Source organism: Bombina bombina, chromosome 6, assembly GCF_027579735.1.
Source record: "Bombina bombina isolate aBomBom1 chromosome 6, aBomBom1.pri, whole genome shotgun sequence".
Taxonomy (NCBI): domain Eukaryota; kingdom Metazoa; phylum Chordata; class Amphibia; order Anura; family Bombinatoridae; genus Bombina; species Bombina bombina.
In genome coordinates this window covers 1,127,870,388-1,127,887,143 of record NC_069504.1, presented here as the reverse complement: position 1 = coordinate 1,127,887,143, position 16,756 = coordinate 1,127,870,388, and positions in this window count along the sequence as shown.

Sequence of the window (16,756 nt, the reverse complement as noted above, 5' to 3'; positions counted from 1 at the left end):
TTAGTCAGAGTAGAGAGAGAGGCGCAAACAGAGGAGTTAGTTAGGTCGCATTGTTGTTTGATTAAGCTTGTACACTTACACATATTTTTACATATTGCACACATTTTGCATACATACATATACAAAATACACCACACTTTTTTTCTAACACCTCACACATTTTATTTCAATTTTACAGTGTGATAGGCTGAGGATGGCAGGGAGCGGTAGGGCGGAGGGGAGGAGGGGAGAGGAGTGGCAGGGAGAGGAGTATTGAAGAGGACTGGAGGAGCCGTGGGGTCCCCGTCAGGGAGTAAGTGGAGTGGGGAGAGGGAGAGCTAGAAGGGATGATGGGAGGGGAGATGCCCGAGAGCCCCAGAGACCAGGTACATCTAGGAGAAGGACAGAGGGTGCACATGTGGACAGAAGGGGGGAGGAGGGAGAGGATAGGGAGGAACCCACACCAGGGACATCACAGGGAGCAATCCAGGTGTCCATGGAGGATGAGAGGTTGAGATGTCCCAACTTCTCATTTGAGAAAAATGTTGCCCTAGTCCAGGCCATCATGGACAATTACAGTGCCCTCTTTGGACAGGAGAAGGGCAAAGGCAGTGCCAAAAGGAGAAAAACTGCATGGTTGGCGGTAGAGGATGCCGTCAACAGTGTGGCCCCCCAGAGGAGGACTGTTGAGGGCATGAAAAAGCGGTGGAATGACTGCAAGAGGTGGGTCAAAGAAAAGATGGGGCAGGAAGCTATGCACCAGAGGGGAACAGGCGGTGGTCTATCCCTGGACATAGAGTATAACACCTGGCAGGAGATGATACGCAGGTCCCTGAGTATCACAGCAAACCGTGGACTTCCAGGGCCTTGTTACTCAGGGGCTGCAATCACAGCACATCATGCTGGTGAGTAACATCCCACACACCAGTATTATATGTATTTGAGATATAATATCCTTTAATATCACACATTCATGTACACAATGAGGAGCATGGTATTTGGCCTACTAACAAAAACATCTACAATTATATTTGACATTAATGCTACTTAACACAATGCAATTCATGATATGAGGTGGAATAGTGCAATACTAACATGTCTCAGAGTAACACAGGCCACAAGCCACATGTAGAGTTTTTAGTAAATGGACACTATAGCCATCACAATACTTTTAGCTCAATAAAGCAGGTTCTGTGCCTACATCAGGCTAAAGTAAATTGTGTGACCATAGTGTCACTTAAAGTGAAAGTAAATTATTCCTCATTGCAATATATCATAATAATCTATAGGTGAAATATAACATTTTCGCATGTTTTTTTTTCCGTTTACTTCAATCTAATTGTTTATATTTCTATTATTTATTTCCCTACCGTTCTTGGCTTTACTCCTCCCACCCTCCTCTTCCTGGATTTTGTATTCATTACGTATAGAGCGGTCCCACCCGCTCTACACGTAGGCTTGAAAGCTCGTTCACGATTTTGTGATCTATTGCGCTAATCGGCGATCGGCGTACAAATGCGCATGCGAACTTTCTCATCCCCTATTGAAAACGCGCATGCGTCAAACTGTTTGGCTAGGACGCTGAAAATCTTGGCAGCAAATGATCGTCAGGAATGCGCATGCGCGAATTGTGAACGCGCGACTGACATCACCGTGCTTATATTGGACTCCACGCATGCGCATTCGATGCGGGCAGGCTGTGACGTAGCTTTCTGGCCGCCGATCGGCCAGAAAGTCAATTGGTAACTGCAAAAAACGTGACCAGGAAATAAACTGACTCATCTGCAACGGGCTGAATTGAAGATGCCAAAAATATGCGGTTAAATGCGGCGAAAAGGGTATTTATGTACACAATTAAAAAATATCATGAATGAAAGTGCTGTTGTTTTTTAAGGATTTATGTAAATCTGCAGAGCTGAAGAGCTAAGTTTACTTTCACTTTAAATAACAAATTTTTTCCATCATTGACATGTACACATAACTATTGTATGAAACACATACCTGTATACTGTGCATATTCAAATCCCTCATAGAACAAATCAGAATGTGCAGATGCATGTTATAGAGTTTGACATGAGAATCAGTATAGGCCCTAGCATGTATCAATGTACATTGTATGCCCACATGGACATATATCTGACTGTACTAATCCCTCTCATCATTTGACTCCTCCACAGAACCTCCTGTCACGAGGATACAAACAGGCATGCCACCACCACCACCACCAGTCTTCAGGCAACCACATGAACAGTATGCTCCCAGGCATGAGCATGGTTGGATGGCTTCAGTTGAGGACCCGGGAGTGATGCCACCACCATAGCCATATGACCCCTGGCAAGATTCCTGGCCAGAGGAATATTCTTCTTTTGGCTTTGAGGGGGAGCCAAGACAGCCACAAAGGGTCCATGTATTTACCCCCCCCAACACAATCTCATGGCAGTCATGGCTTTTACCCACAGACTATGTCACAAGAAGTGACAACTGGACAGGCTGAGTGGTCACACACGGGTCATCAGTGGGACTATCAATAAACCCTGAGAGCTCCACCATCCTCATCACTTGGGCGAGTTCCACCATCCTCATCACTTTGGCAAGCTCCACCATCTACAGATGAAAATATAGCAGAAAGTACTCAAGCACCAGCAGATGCAGCTGAACCTGCCCCACCAGAACCAGCAGATGCAGCTGAACCTGCACCTCAAGCAACTAGAAGCCCTGCTGCTCAAGAGCCTGTGGATGCATTGTATTCTCCCCTGGGTGAGGAATACATTACACTCCAGAGGAGGCTCATAACAAGCTCCGATAGCAGACAAAGAGGCCAAGAGAGGTTCCACAGGAGCCAAGAGAGGTTCTTCAGGAGCCAAGAGAGGTTTTTCAAATGTAGCATAGAGCTGCAGAGGGACATGGCAGCATCATTAAGTGGAAGTGTTCAAAACCAGTCACAGATTATGCAAATTCTGTCTGATATGCAGATGCAGATGGACAATAGATGGCGAGAAGAAAATCAACTCTTGGGTGTGTTGTTTGAGCACTTTACACACCAGCAGGACACTGCCTCCAGCCTATCATCTGTGGCCAGCACACCAGCAGAAACATCAGAATCTTCTCAAACCAGGAGAACAAGGAAATCCACTATAGTCACCTCGGCTCCCTCATCCAAGAAGCCTAAAAAGAAATAAATATTCTTATAGTTCACCATAAATCTTGTCCTCTGTTATTTACCATATAATTGTCATCCACATCCATGTGAGGTGTGTTTTAGTACAGTAATATTGTTAAAACATATAATAAGACCTGTGTGGAAATGGCCAAAAAAAGGTAATATTATCATGTTTATGACATATTCATGTTCTATAAACCACATCACATAGTTGTGTATGAAGGGTACATATAGTAATATTCAATTATAAGATGTAAATCAAGGTTTCTCACATCCAATAGAAATTGACACATGGATATACTGTAAATACAATGTATATAAATAATAATGTATTTACAGAACATGTGAACATAAGGTATAAACATCCATTTTCATTCTTCTTAATGATAGTCAATAAATCATAGTGACCTATACATGAATTAAACAAATTAGATATTTTCAGTAATTAGGGTGGTTAAGGGAAGGGGGGTGGGATGTAGTAGTTTCACTTACATGCAGTGGAAATCTGCAGTATGTAATTCTATGACCAGCTGCAGCAACAACAGCAGCAGGGGCAGCACCAGGAACAGGGACAGCAGCGTGAGGAGCAGGGACAGCAGCAGCAGGAGCAGGGACGGCTACAGCACCATGACCAGGGACCTCAGCAGCAACTATAGCATCAGCAGGTATATCCTGAACAACAGGGGCTTGTAGGGCTTCCAGCACCCCTTGTGCCCCACGATGCTGTCTCAATACGTATTGCAGGGGAAACATCTTGGCTAATGAGGATGTGCATTGCCAGGTGTTTTAAGGCTTCCGGTTGAGAGGTTGTGCTGTTTGTGATTGGTTTGACACACTTGCAGGGGCAGGAATAATAAATGCTTAGAAGAGGTTTAACTGTTTGAGATTTGCGGCTGATATGTATGTGATTACGCATGCGTTTGTTAGGCCTTCAGAGAGTTACGTTGGTTTTTTAGTCAGTGCAAGGGTTGCTGCGCCTGCAATTTGTGGCGAGATGAGAATGAAGTAGATTTTCTGAATTCTGCGCGCGTAAGTCCTTACGCTGTATATTGGATACCAAATTACGCTTCTGTTCTATGTTAGTCTATGGGTAAAAAAAATACGTCCGAAGGGTGAAATATACGTGCGTAACTTGTATGCTACGCCGTATATGTAATACCAAAATCACGTAAAATCTGGCATCGCCGGCTTTTGCGGGCGACGCTGCATATGTAATGGAGGCCCAGGTGTCTATGTATCGGCGATACATAGATGACCTGTTCTTCATATGGAATGGTTCTGCTCAGGACTTGGAATGTTGGTTTGAAAAGCTTAATATGCTCCAATACCCAGTGAAATTCAAGCTAAAGTACCATAGAGAACAAATTGAATTCCTGGATCTATTAGTTATAGTAGTTATAGTAGATAAGGTTGAAAAAAGACTGAAGTCCATCGAGTTCAACCTATACAAATCTAAAATACTTACAAAAAGCTCCAGTTAAGCTTAAATAACCCCATTAAAATGTGACCCATTTAATACTAGCAATCATATCCATGAATTTTGTTTATATACAGAAATTTATCCAGACTATTTTTAAATGTATCTATGGTATTGGCATTCACTACCTCCTTTGGTAATGAGTTCCACAATTTTATTGCTCTTACAGTGAAAAAACGTTTCCGTTGCAGGAGATTAAATCTCCTTTCCTCCAACCTTAAATTATGACCTCTTGTCAGAACCAATTTTCTTGGAATAAAAAGAGCTTCTGCCATCTCTGTATATGGGCCTTGAATATATTTATATAAAGTAATCATGTCACCTCTCAAGCGCCTTTTTTCTAAAGAGAACAGACCCAGTTTGGCTAGCCTCTCCTCATAGGTTAATTTCTCCAATCCCCTTATTAGCTTTGTGGCCCTTCTCTGAACTTTTTCTAGTTCTGCAATATCTTTTTTAGCAATCGGTCCCCAGAACTGCACTCCAAACTCAAGGTGAGGTCTTACCAGGGCTTTATATAATGACAGAATTATGCTTTCCTCCCTTGAATCAATGCCTCTTTTAATACATGCTAGTATCTTATTAGCCTTTGAAGCCGCTGCCCTGCATTGTGCACTCATCTTTAGCTTGTTATCTATTACTACTCCCAAATCCCTTTCCTCCTGTGTTTGGCTAAGTCTTGTCCCATTTAAAAAATACATAGCCTGCTTATTTTTACTTCCAAAATGTAGAACCTTACATTTTTCCGTATTAAATCTCATTTTCCATTCACTTGCCCATAGTTCTAATTTTAGCAAATCCCTTTGCAAAGAGAGTTCATCCTGCTCTGACCTAATGACCTTACTTAACTTAGTATCATCTGCAAAAATAGAGATGTCGCTATTTAATCCTTGCTCCAAGTCATTTATAAAAATATTAAAAAGAACAGGGCCCAGTACTGATCCCTGGGGGACGCCACTGATTACCTTTGTCCAATCTGAGTATGATCCATTTACTGCTACTCGTTGCTCCCTATCTTTTATCCAGTTATTTATCCATGAGCTAACATTTTCAGCTATTCCCAGTCCCTTAATTTTGTGCATTAATCTCTCATGTGGCACTGTATCAAATACCTTTGCAAAATCTAAGTATATCACATCAACTGATTCCCCTTTATCTATATTTTTACTTACTTCCTCGTAGAATCTAATTAGATTAGTTTGACATGATCTATTTCTCCTAAAGCCATGCTGATTAGAACTCATAATCTTGTTTACACGAATATGCTCATCAATATAATCCCTTATAATCCCTTCAAATATCTTCCCCACTATTGATGTCAGACTAACTGGTCTATAGCTTCCTGGATCATCCCTGCTTCCCTTTTTGAAGAGTGGCACCACATCAGCTTTACGCCAATCCTGGGGTACCATGCCTGAGGATAATGAGTCTTGAAAAATTAAGAGTAAAGGTTTGTCTATAACAGTGCTAAGTTCACTTAACACCCTTGGGTGTATTCCATCTGGGCCTGGAGTTTTATTTACCTTAATATTTTTTAGTTTTTTCCTGATATCCTCTAAACAAAACCCAGTTAGTGGTATGGACTGGCATGTTCTATTCTGTTCCAAAGTATCATTCAATGGTTCCTCTCTTGTGTATACTGAAGAAAAAAACTGGTTTAGTACCTCAGCCTTCTCCCTGTCATTATTTATCATGCTACCCTCCACACATTTTAATGTACCTATATTATCCTTCTTAGACTTTTTGCTATTTATGTACTTAAAGAACCTTTTAGGGTTAGACTTAGAATCCTTGGCAATTAATTTTTCATTTTCAATTTTGGCTAATTTGATTGCTTTTTTGCATGCTTTGTTACATTCCTTATAAATATTGTATGCTGAGTCTGTACTATTTTCTTTTAATAATTTAAATGCCCTACGTTTTTTCCTAATTTCTTTTAACACATTTTTATTTAGCCATAACGGCTTAGTTTTTTTATTTTTATTTTTATAACCATATGGTATGTATTGATATGTATATTTATTTAACAAATTTTTAAATATTATCCATTTATCCTCTGTATTTTTATTAGAAAGAAACGGATAAGTTATCAACACTACCCTTTAAAGATTATGGACCACCTATGATCGTATTTAGAAAGGGTAGATCCCTTAGAGAACAGCTAATGCTGAAAGATCCGGAACACTGTTACCAAAAAACTGGTTACGTAACAAGAAGGGCTGTTACAAATGTCTAGGCTGCACCACATGTAACTCCATGATCCAAGGAACTCAGTTTAGACATCCCTTTACGAACCGGAGATTTGATATCAAGTTCTATCTTACATGTACCACTAAACATGTCGTATATCTTTTGAACTGCACCTGTGGACAATTTTACGTGGGAAAAACTAGCAATACTATTCGCACCCGGTTGGCCAATCACAGACATTCAATTTGAGAAGCTATTGAAAAACAGAAAAGTGAATTACCGGTGGCTAAGCACTTTATGAAATAAAAACATACAGTGAGCGACCTCAAATTCATTCTTATCGACCATGTACCGCCTCTAAGGAGAGAAGGGGACAGAAATCAACGTCCTCTACAAAAGGGATCAAAGTGGATCTTTAAATTAAGAACCCTTTACCCTAATGGACTGAACCACCAGATAGATTGGCAGTGCTTTTTATAACATAAGTTGGTTGCATCATTTCCACTAGCAGATTAGATGTTGCATATGGAACCTGTCTGTAGATTGGCGTCCCTATACATTGTATCTATTCAGAGTGCTAGGATACTCGATAGTTGGAGAATTTAGTTAGGTTGACAATAAATAGACTATATGTACCTAATTTTTCCACTGCCTAGCTTTGTAAGTCCCCTATGTAGAGCACCATATGTAGATCATAGCCAGATGATTATTTGACCACCAATATGTGAGAATTCATCATAGCAGTACTACTAGTTTTTGTGATTAGCCACCAGATGACTACCTTAACGTTGATAATATTGTGGTAATGGCACTGAGGGTGCACATCCCATATTTTTACCTAATGATCATTAGTGAGAGGTGGTGAACAACCCTGCACGACCTTAGGTCAGATAATTGTTATATTGTGGCAACGATAAGCTTTGTCTCTATAATAGTAGGCATATATCCTTGAAAATATATCTCTAGAATGTACCTTGATATAATTCCATTTCTATTCACTAGTAACTATTAACCAACTTTTTTCTAGTTGTCCCCACTGGCTGTGCCTATAGCTTATAAATGCTTATCAATGCTCATAAATGATTTAGCTCCACATCACTTGTTATCATAGTGTGGAGTGTATGTATACTCTGATTGCTGAAATGAAATGAATTGAGTGTCTGTTTTTGGCCTGTTACATTTCTGCATGATGTCTTTATCTTTCAGTTGTTTGTAGAATTTACATGTCAGTGATGGTTTGTGTTCCTTTTGGATCCGTATTTACTAACATGCCTGAATATTTACTAATGTCTGTATATTTACATTTTAGGTATTGGCTGATGGGCTTTTTCGTTTCATCCCACATGATAATGCTACTAGCAACGCCCATATACACGCATTGACTGATAGGTTACTTCGTTCCATCTTCATGATGACGTTATTAGCAACACCCATCACACACACACAGAGAATCTTTGGCTAACCTGACTGGCGTGTACCACACAGTAATGACCTGATTGGTTGTTTCAGTCTGTGACGTTTGTTGTCCTCCTGATATTTACACCCACCACTCACACGTGTGGCGTCTTCGGTGCAGTATGGCGATGTTATTATCTAGAGTGAGTTTATCTTCACTAAATTTAGTTAATTAATTGTTTCTAATATACCACATGTAGATATATGAAGTCTGAACTGATTTATGTTATATCCATCATATACGATCATGCCATTTCCTTAATTATAAATGAGAGCGCTCATATGGAATTTATTTCATGTACACACCTATGTATTTAATTATTTTTTTGCACATATACAGCCCTGCTTAAATTGATGACTCTAAGTTTGTTCACTAATTGTACTGGTTAGTACAGAAAGTATGCATAAGTTTTTGGTTTCTGTGTTTATTATGCATATGTTTCACATCTTGACATTTATGGACTGTTCTTCTCTGATTGGGGGTGGGGTTAACACCTGTTATATACACTGTTTGTTTCTCACAATTTCACTTAGTATGATGAAGGGGGGATTGATCCCCAAAACGTCACTGATTTTCTAATGTGCCAATAAAGCACTTTTTGCACAAACCCAGCGAGTGCATGCATTTTTGGAATTATATCTATATATATATATATGTCTCTCTCTCTCTATATATATATATATATATATATATATATATCATTTTTTTATATATAAAATATATATCAATGAGTATATTAACAGAGATATGTACAAATAGTATGAATAAAGTTGCAATAAGAAGAGTAAAATGCAAGGGACAAAAATTAGATAAATTAGGATATTCGTGACATCGAAGACTCTTATTTATCAAATGTCCGATGCTCAGTCCGATGCTCATCGCGTCGGATTTGCCGTGCGTGTTTTCGAAATGTGTTTTTATAAATAAGGGTGTCATATGTAAGTTAGCGGCAGCGATGTCTGGCGAGCGTGTTGACGCAATGATAAATTGACCCCCAAGACTGACCTAGGAAAACCAAGGCTGTAAGTGAGCTTTCTGGTTTGATCTGTGTGTGTACAGGTTTGTGTAACTAATATTACTAATTAAAGGGGCATGAAAGTCACATTTAAACTTTCATGATTCAGATAGAGCATGTCATTTTAAAGAATTTTTCAATTTACTTCTCTTATCTAATTTGCTTTGTTTACTTGATATCCTTTGTTGAAAGGCATACCTAAATGTGCTCAAAAGCAGCAATGCACAGCTGGGAGGTAGCTGCTTATTGGTGACTACACACATATGCCTCTTGTCATTGGCTCACCGGGTGTGCTCAGCTAGCTCACAGTAGTGCATTGCTGCTCTGGAGCTGATGGCAACCCCCTTTGCAGGTAGTAAAAAAAAACAATTTATGCTTACCTGATAAATTTATTTCTCTTGTGGTGTATCCAGTCCACGGATCATCCATTACTTGTGGGATATTCTCCTTCCCAAAAGGAAGTTGCAAGAGGACACCCACAGCAGAGCTGCTATATAGCTCCTCCCCTAACTGCCATATCCAGTCATTCGACCGAAACAAGCCGAGAAAGGAGAAACCATAGGGTGCAGTGGTGACTGTAGTTTAAATCTAAATTTTGACCTGCCTGAAAATGACAGGGCGGGCCGTGGACTGGATACACCACAAGAGAAATAAATTTATCAGGTAAGCATAAATTGTGTTTTTTCTTGTAAGGTGTATCCAGTCCACGGATCATCCATTACTTGTGGGATACCAATACCAAAGCTAAAGTACACGGATGAAGGGAGGGACAAGGCAGGTACTTAAACGGAAGGCACCACTGCCTGTAGAACCTTTCTCCCAAAAATAGCCTCCGAAGAAGTAAAAGTATCAAATTTGTAGAATTTTGAAAAAGTATGAAGCGAAGACCAAGTCGCCGCCTTGCAAATCTGTTCAACAGAAGCCTCATTTTTAAAGGCCCAAGTGGAGCCACAGCTCTAGTAGAATGAGCTGTAATCCTTTCAGGAGGCTGCTGTCCAACAGTCTCATAGGCAAAGCGGATTATGCTTCTTAGCCAAAAAGAAAGAGAGGTTGCCGAAGCCTTTTGACCTCTCCTCTGTCCAGAGTAAACCACAAACAAAGCAGATGTTTGACGAAAATCTTTAGTAGCTTGTAAGTAAAACTTTAAAGCACGAACCACGTCCAGATTATGTAAAAGACATTCCTTCTTTGAAGAAGGGTTAGGACATAATGATGGAACAACAATCTCTTGATTGATATTCTTATTAGATACTACCTTAGGCAAAAACCCAGGTTTTGTACGCAGAACTACCTTATCTGCATGGAAGATCAGATAAGGAGAATCGCATTGTAAAGCAGATAACTCAGAGACTCTACGAGCCGAGGAAATAGCCATCAAAAAAAGAACTTTCCAAGATAAAAGCTTGATATCTATGGAATGAAGAGGTTCAAACGGAACCCCTTGAAGAACTTTAAGAACCAAATTTAAGCTCCATGGGGGAGCAACAGGTTTAAACACAGGCTTGATTCTAACCAACGCCTGACAAAACGCCTGAACGTCTGGAACATCCGCCAGACGCTTGTGCAAAAGAATAGACAGTGCAGAGATCTGTCCCTTCAAAGAACTAGCTGATAATCCTTTCTCCAAACCCTCTTGGAGAAAAGATAATATCCTAGGAATCCTAACCTTACTCCATGAGTAACATATTCACACCAATAAAGATATTTACGCCATATCTTATGGTAAATTTTCCTGGTAACAGGCTTTCGTGCCTGTATTAAGGTATCAATAACAGACTCGGAGAAGCCATGCTTTGATAAAATCAAGCGTTCAATCTCCATGCAGTCAGTCTCAGAGAAATTAGATTTGGATGATTGAAAGGACCTTGAAGTAGAAGGTCTCGTCTCAAAGGCAGAGTCCAAGGTGGAAAGGATGACATGTCCACTAGGTCTGCATACCAGGTCCTGCGTGGCCACGCAGGCGCTATCAAAATCACTGATGCTCTCTCCTGCTTGATTTTGGCAATCAGTCGAGGGAGCAGAGGAAACGGTGGAAACACGTAAGCCAGGTTGAAAGACCAAGGCACTGCTAGAGCATCTATCAGCGTCGCTTCCGGGTCCCTGGACCTGGATCCGTAATAAGGATGCTTGGTGTTCTGGCGAGACGCCATGAGATCCAATTCTGGTTTGCCCCAACAACGAATCAATTGAGCAAACACCTCCGGATGGAGTTCCCACTCCCCCGGATGAAAAGTCTGACGACTTAGAAAATCCGCCTCCCAGTTCTCTACACCTGGGATATGGATCGCTGATAGGTGGCAAGAGTGTTTCTCTGCCCAGCGAATTATTTTGGAGACTTCTAACATCGCTAAGGAACTCCTTGTTCCCCCTTGATGGTTGATGTAAGCCACAGTCGAGAAGTTGTCCGACTGAAATGTGATGAACCTCAGGGTTGCTAACTGAGGCCAAGCCTGGAGAGCATTGAATATTGCCCTCAATTCCAGAATATTTATTGGGAGGAGTTTCTCCTCCTGAGTCCACGATCCCTGAGCCTTCAGGGAGTTCCAGACTGCACCCCAACCTAGAAGGCTGGCATCTGTCGTTACAATTGTCCAATCTGGCCTGCGAAAGGTCATACCTTTGGACAGATGGACCCGAGATAGCCACCAGAGAAGAGAATCTCTGGTCTCTTGATCCAGATTTAGTAGAGGGGACAAATCTGTGTAATCCCCATTCCACTGACTGAGCATGCATAGTTGCAGCGGTCTGAGATGTAGGCGCGCAAACGGAACTATGTCCATTGCCGCTACCATTAAGCCCATTACCTCCATGCACTGAGCCACCGAAGGGCGCGGAATAGAATGGAGAACACGGCAATAATTTAGAAGTTTTGATAACCTGGACTCCGTCAGGTAAATTTTCATTTCTACAGAATCTATCAGAGTCCCTAGAAAGGAGACTCTTGTGAGTGTGGACAGAGAACTCTTTTCCTCGTTCACTTTCCACCCGTGCGATCTCAGAAATGCCAGAACTATGTCCGTATGGAACTAGGTCTGCATACCAGGTCCTGCGTGGCCACGCAGGCGCTATCAAAATCACTGATGCTCTCTCCTGCTTGATTTTGGCAATCAGTCGAGGGAGCAGAGGAAACGGTGGAAACACGTAAGCCAGGTTGAAAGACCAAGGCACTGCTAGAGCATCTATCAGCGTCGCTTCCGGGTCCCTGGACCTGGATCCGTAATAAGGATGCTTGGTGTTCTGGCGAGACGCCATGAGATCCAATTCTGGTTTGCCCCAACAACGAATCAATTGAGCAAACACCTCCGGATGGAGTTCCCACTCCCCCGGATGAAAAGTCTGACGACTTAGAAAATCCGCCTCCCAGTTCTCTACACCTGGGATATGGATCGCTGATAGGTGGCAAGAGTGTTTCTCTGCCCAGCGAATTATTTTGGAGACTTCTAACATCGCTAAGGAACTCCTTGTTCCCCCTTGATGGTTGATGTAAGCCACAGTCGAGAAGTTGTCCGACTGAAATGTGATGAACCTCAGGGTTGCTAACTGAGGCCAAGCCTGGAGAGCATTGAATATTGCCCTCAATTCCAGAATATTTATTGGGAGGAGTTTCTCCTCCTGAGTCCACGATCCCTGAGCCTTCAGGGAGTTCCAGACTGCACCCCAACCTAGAAGGCTGGCATCTGTCGTTACAATTGTCCAATCTGGCCTGCGAAAGGTCATACCTTTGGACAGATGGACCCGAGATAGCCACCAGAGAAGAGAATCTCTGGTCTCTTGATCCAGATTTAGTAGAGGGGACAAATCTGTGTAATCCCCATTCCACTGACTGAGCATGCATAGTTGCAGCGGTCTGAGATGTAGGCGCGCAAACGGAACTATGTCCATTGCCGCTACCATTAAGCCCATTACCTCCATGCACTGAGCCACCGAAGGGCGCGGAATAGAATGGAGAACACGGCAATAATTTAGAAGTTTTGATAACCTGGACTCCGTCAGGTAAATTTTCATTTCTACAGAATCTATCAGAGTCCCTAGAAAGGAGACTCTTGTGAGTGTGGACAGAGAACTCTTTTCCTCGTTCACTTTCCACCCGTGCGATCTCAGAAATGCCAGAACTATGTCCGTATGGAACTTGGCAATTTGGAAATTTGACGCCTGTATCAGGATGTCGTCTAGATAAGGGGCCACTGCTATGCCCCGCGACCTTAGGACCGCCAGAAGCGACCCCAGAACCTTTGTAAAAATTCTTGGGGCTGTAGCTAACCCGAAGGGAAGAGCCACAAACTGGTAATGTGGAGGTAAGCATCCTTTGGATCCACCGTAGTCATATATTGACCCTCCTGGATCATAGGAAGGATGGTCCGAATAGTTTCCATTTTGAATGATGGAACTCTGAGGAATTTGTTTAAGATCTTTAGATCCAAGATTGGTCTGAAGGTTCCTCTTTTTTGGGAACCACAAACAGATTTGAGTAAAAACCCTGTCCCTGTTCCTCCTTTGGAACTGGATGGATTACTCCCATAACTAGAAGGTCTTGCACACAGTGTAAGAATGCCTCTTTCTTTATCTGGTTGACAGATAATCATGAAAGGTGAAATCTCCCTTGTGGAGGAGAAGCCTTGAAGTCCAGAAGATACCCCTGAGATATAATCTCCAACGCCCAGGGATCCTGAACATCTCTTGCCCACGCCTGGGCAAAGAGAGAAAGTCTGCCCCCTACTAGATCCGTTACTGGATAGGGGGCCATTCCTTCATGCTGTCTTAGAGGCAGCAGACGTCTTTTTGGCCTGCTTGCCTTTGTTCCAGGACTGGTTAGGTTTCCAGGCCGTCTTGGACTGAGCAAAAGTTCCCTCTTGTTTTGTAGCAGAGGAAGTTGATGCTGCACTTGCCTTGAAGTTTCGAAAGGCACGAAAATTAGACTGTTTGGCCCTTGATTTGGACCTGTCCTGAGGAAGGGCATGACCTTTACCTCCAGTAATGTCAGCAATAATTTCCTTCAAACTAGGCCCGAATAGGGTCTGCCCCTTGAAGGGAATGTTAAGTAGTTTAGACTTTGAAGTCACTTCAGCTGACCAAGATTTGAGCCCTACGCGCCTGGATGGCAAATCCAGAATTCTTAGCCGTTAGTTTTGTCAAATGAACAATGGCATCAGAAACAAAAGAATTAGCTAGCTTAAGTGCTCTAAGCTTGTTAAGTATGTCCTCCAAAGGAGTCGTTGTCTGTAAAGCCTCTTCCAGAGACTCAAACCAGAACGCCGCAGCAGCAGTGACAGGAGCAATGCATGCAAGGGGCTGCAAGATAAAACCTTGTTGAATAAACATTTTCTCAAGGTAACCCTCTAATTTTTTATCCATAGGATCTGAAAAAGCACAACTATCCTCGACAGGGATAGTAGTACGCTTTGCTAAAGTAGAAACTGCTCCCTCCACCTTAGGGACCATTTGCCATAAGTCCCGTGTGGTGGCGTCTATGGGAAACATTTTTCTAAAAATAGGAGGGGGGGAAAACGGCACACCGGGTCTATCCCACTCTTTATTAATAATTTCTGTAAACCTTTTAGGTATTGGAAAAACCTCAGTACACACCGGCACTGCAAAGTATTTATCCAGTCTACACAATTTCTCTGGCACTGCAATTGTGTCACAGTCATTCAGAGCAGCTAAAACCTCCCTAAGCAAAACACGGAGGTTTTCAAGCTTAAATTTAAAAGTAGAAATATCAGAATCAGGTTTCCCTGAGTCAGAGATATCACCCACAGACTGAAGCTCTCCTTCCTCAGCTTCTGCATATTGTGAGGCAGTATCAGACATGGCTCTTAAAGCGTCTGTATGCTCTGTATTACGCCTAACACCAGAGCTATCACGCTTTCCTCTAAATTCAGGTAGTCTGGCTAATACCGCTGACAGTGTATTATCCATGACTGCCGCCATGTCTTGTAAAGTAATCGCTATGGGCGTCCTTGATGTACTTGGCACCATTTGAGTGTGAGTCCCTTGAGCGGGAGTCAAAGGGTCTGACACGTGGGGAGAGTTAGTCGGCATAACTTCCCCCTCGTCAGAATCCTCTGGTGATAAATTTTTTAAAGACAAAAGCTGATCTTTATTGTTTAAAGTGAAATCAATACATTTAGTACACATTCTCATATGGGGTTCCACCATGGCTTTTAAACATAATGAACAAGGAGTTTCCTCTATGTCAGACATGTTTATACAGACTAGCAATGAGACTAGCAAGCTTGGAAAACACTTTAAATCAAGTTAACAAGCAAATATAAAAAACGGTACTGTGCCTTTAAGAGAAACAAATTTTGTCAAAATTGGAAAAACAGTGAAAAAAGGCAGTAATTCAAACAAATTTTTTACAGTGTATGTAATAGGTTAGCAGAGCATTGCACCCACTTGCAAATGGATGATTAACCCCTTAATGCAAAAAAGGGATCAAAAAAACAAAATAAACGTTTTTTAAACAGTCACAACTGCCACAGCTCAGCTGTGGTCCTACCTTCCTTAATAAACGACTTTTGAAGCCTTTAGAGCCCTTCAGAGATGTCCTATAACATGCAGGGGACTGCTGAGGGAAGCTGAATGTCTCTGTCTGTAATTTTAACTGCGCAAAAAAGCGCTAAAATAGGCCCCTCCCACTCATAGTACAACAGTGGAAAGCCTCAGGAAACTGTTTCTAGGCAAAAATCAAGCCAGCCATGTGGAAAAAACTAGGCAACAATAAGTTTTATCACCAAAGCAAATATAAAAACGATTAAACATGCCAGCAAACGTTTTATATTGCACATTTATAAGAGTATATATCTCTGATAGTAAGCCTGATACTAGTCGCTATTAAATCACTGTATTTAGGCTTAACTTACATTAATCCGGTATTAGCAGCATTTTCTAGCAATTCCATCCCTAGAAAAACTTAAAACTGCACATACCTCATTGCAGGATAACCTGCACGCCATTCTCCCTCTGAAGTTACCTCACTCCTCAGACATATGTGAGAACAGCAGTGGATCTTAGTTACTTCTGCTAAGATCATAGAAAACGCAGGCAGATTCTTCTTCTAAATGCTGCCTGAGATAAAATAGTACAACTCCGGTACCATTTAAAAATAATAAACTTTTGATTGAAGAAAAAACTAACTATCTATCACCACTTTCCTCTTACTACCTCCCTCTTTGTTGAGAGTTGCAAGAGAATGACTGGGTATGGCAGTTAGGGGAGGAGCTATATAGCAGCTCTACTGTGGGTGTCCTCTTGCACCTTCCTGTTGGGAAGGAGAATATCCCACAAGTAATGGATGATCCGTGGACTGGATATACCTTACAAGAGAAATAGTTGTATGCGAGCAACAGTGCAATAATAAAATGTGCTGTGTTTGTTTTTGCAATTGTATGTCCCTTTAATCAATAACTTTGCTTATATATTTTTGTTTGATTAACAGGATTTCAAAATATTCATTGCTGATGTTTAGGTGTAAATTTTCTT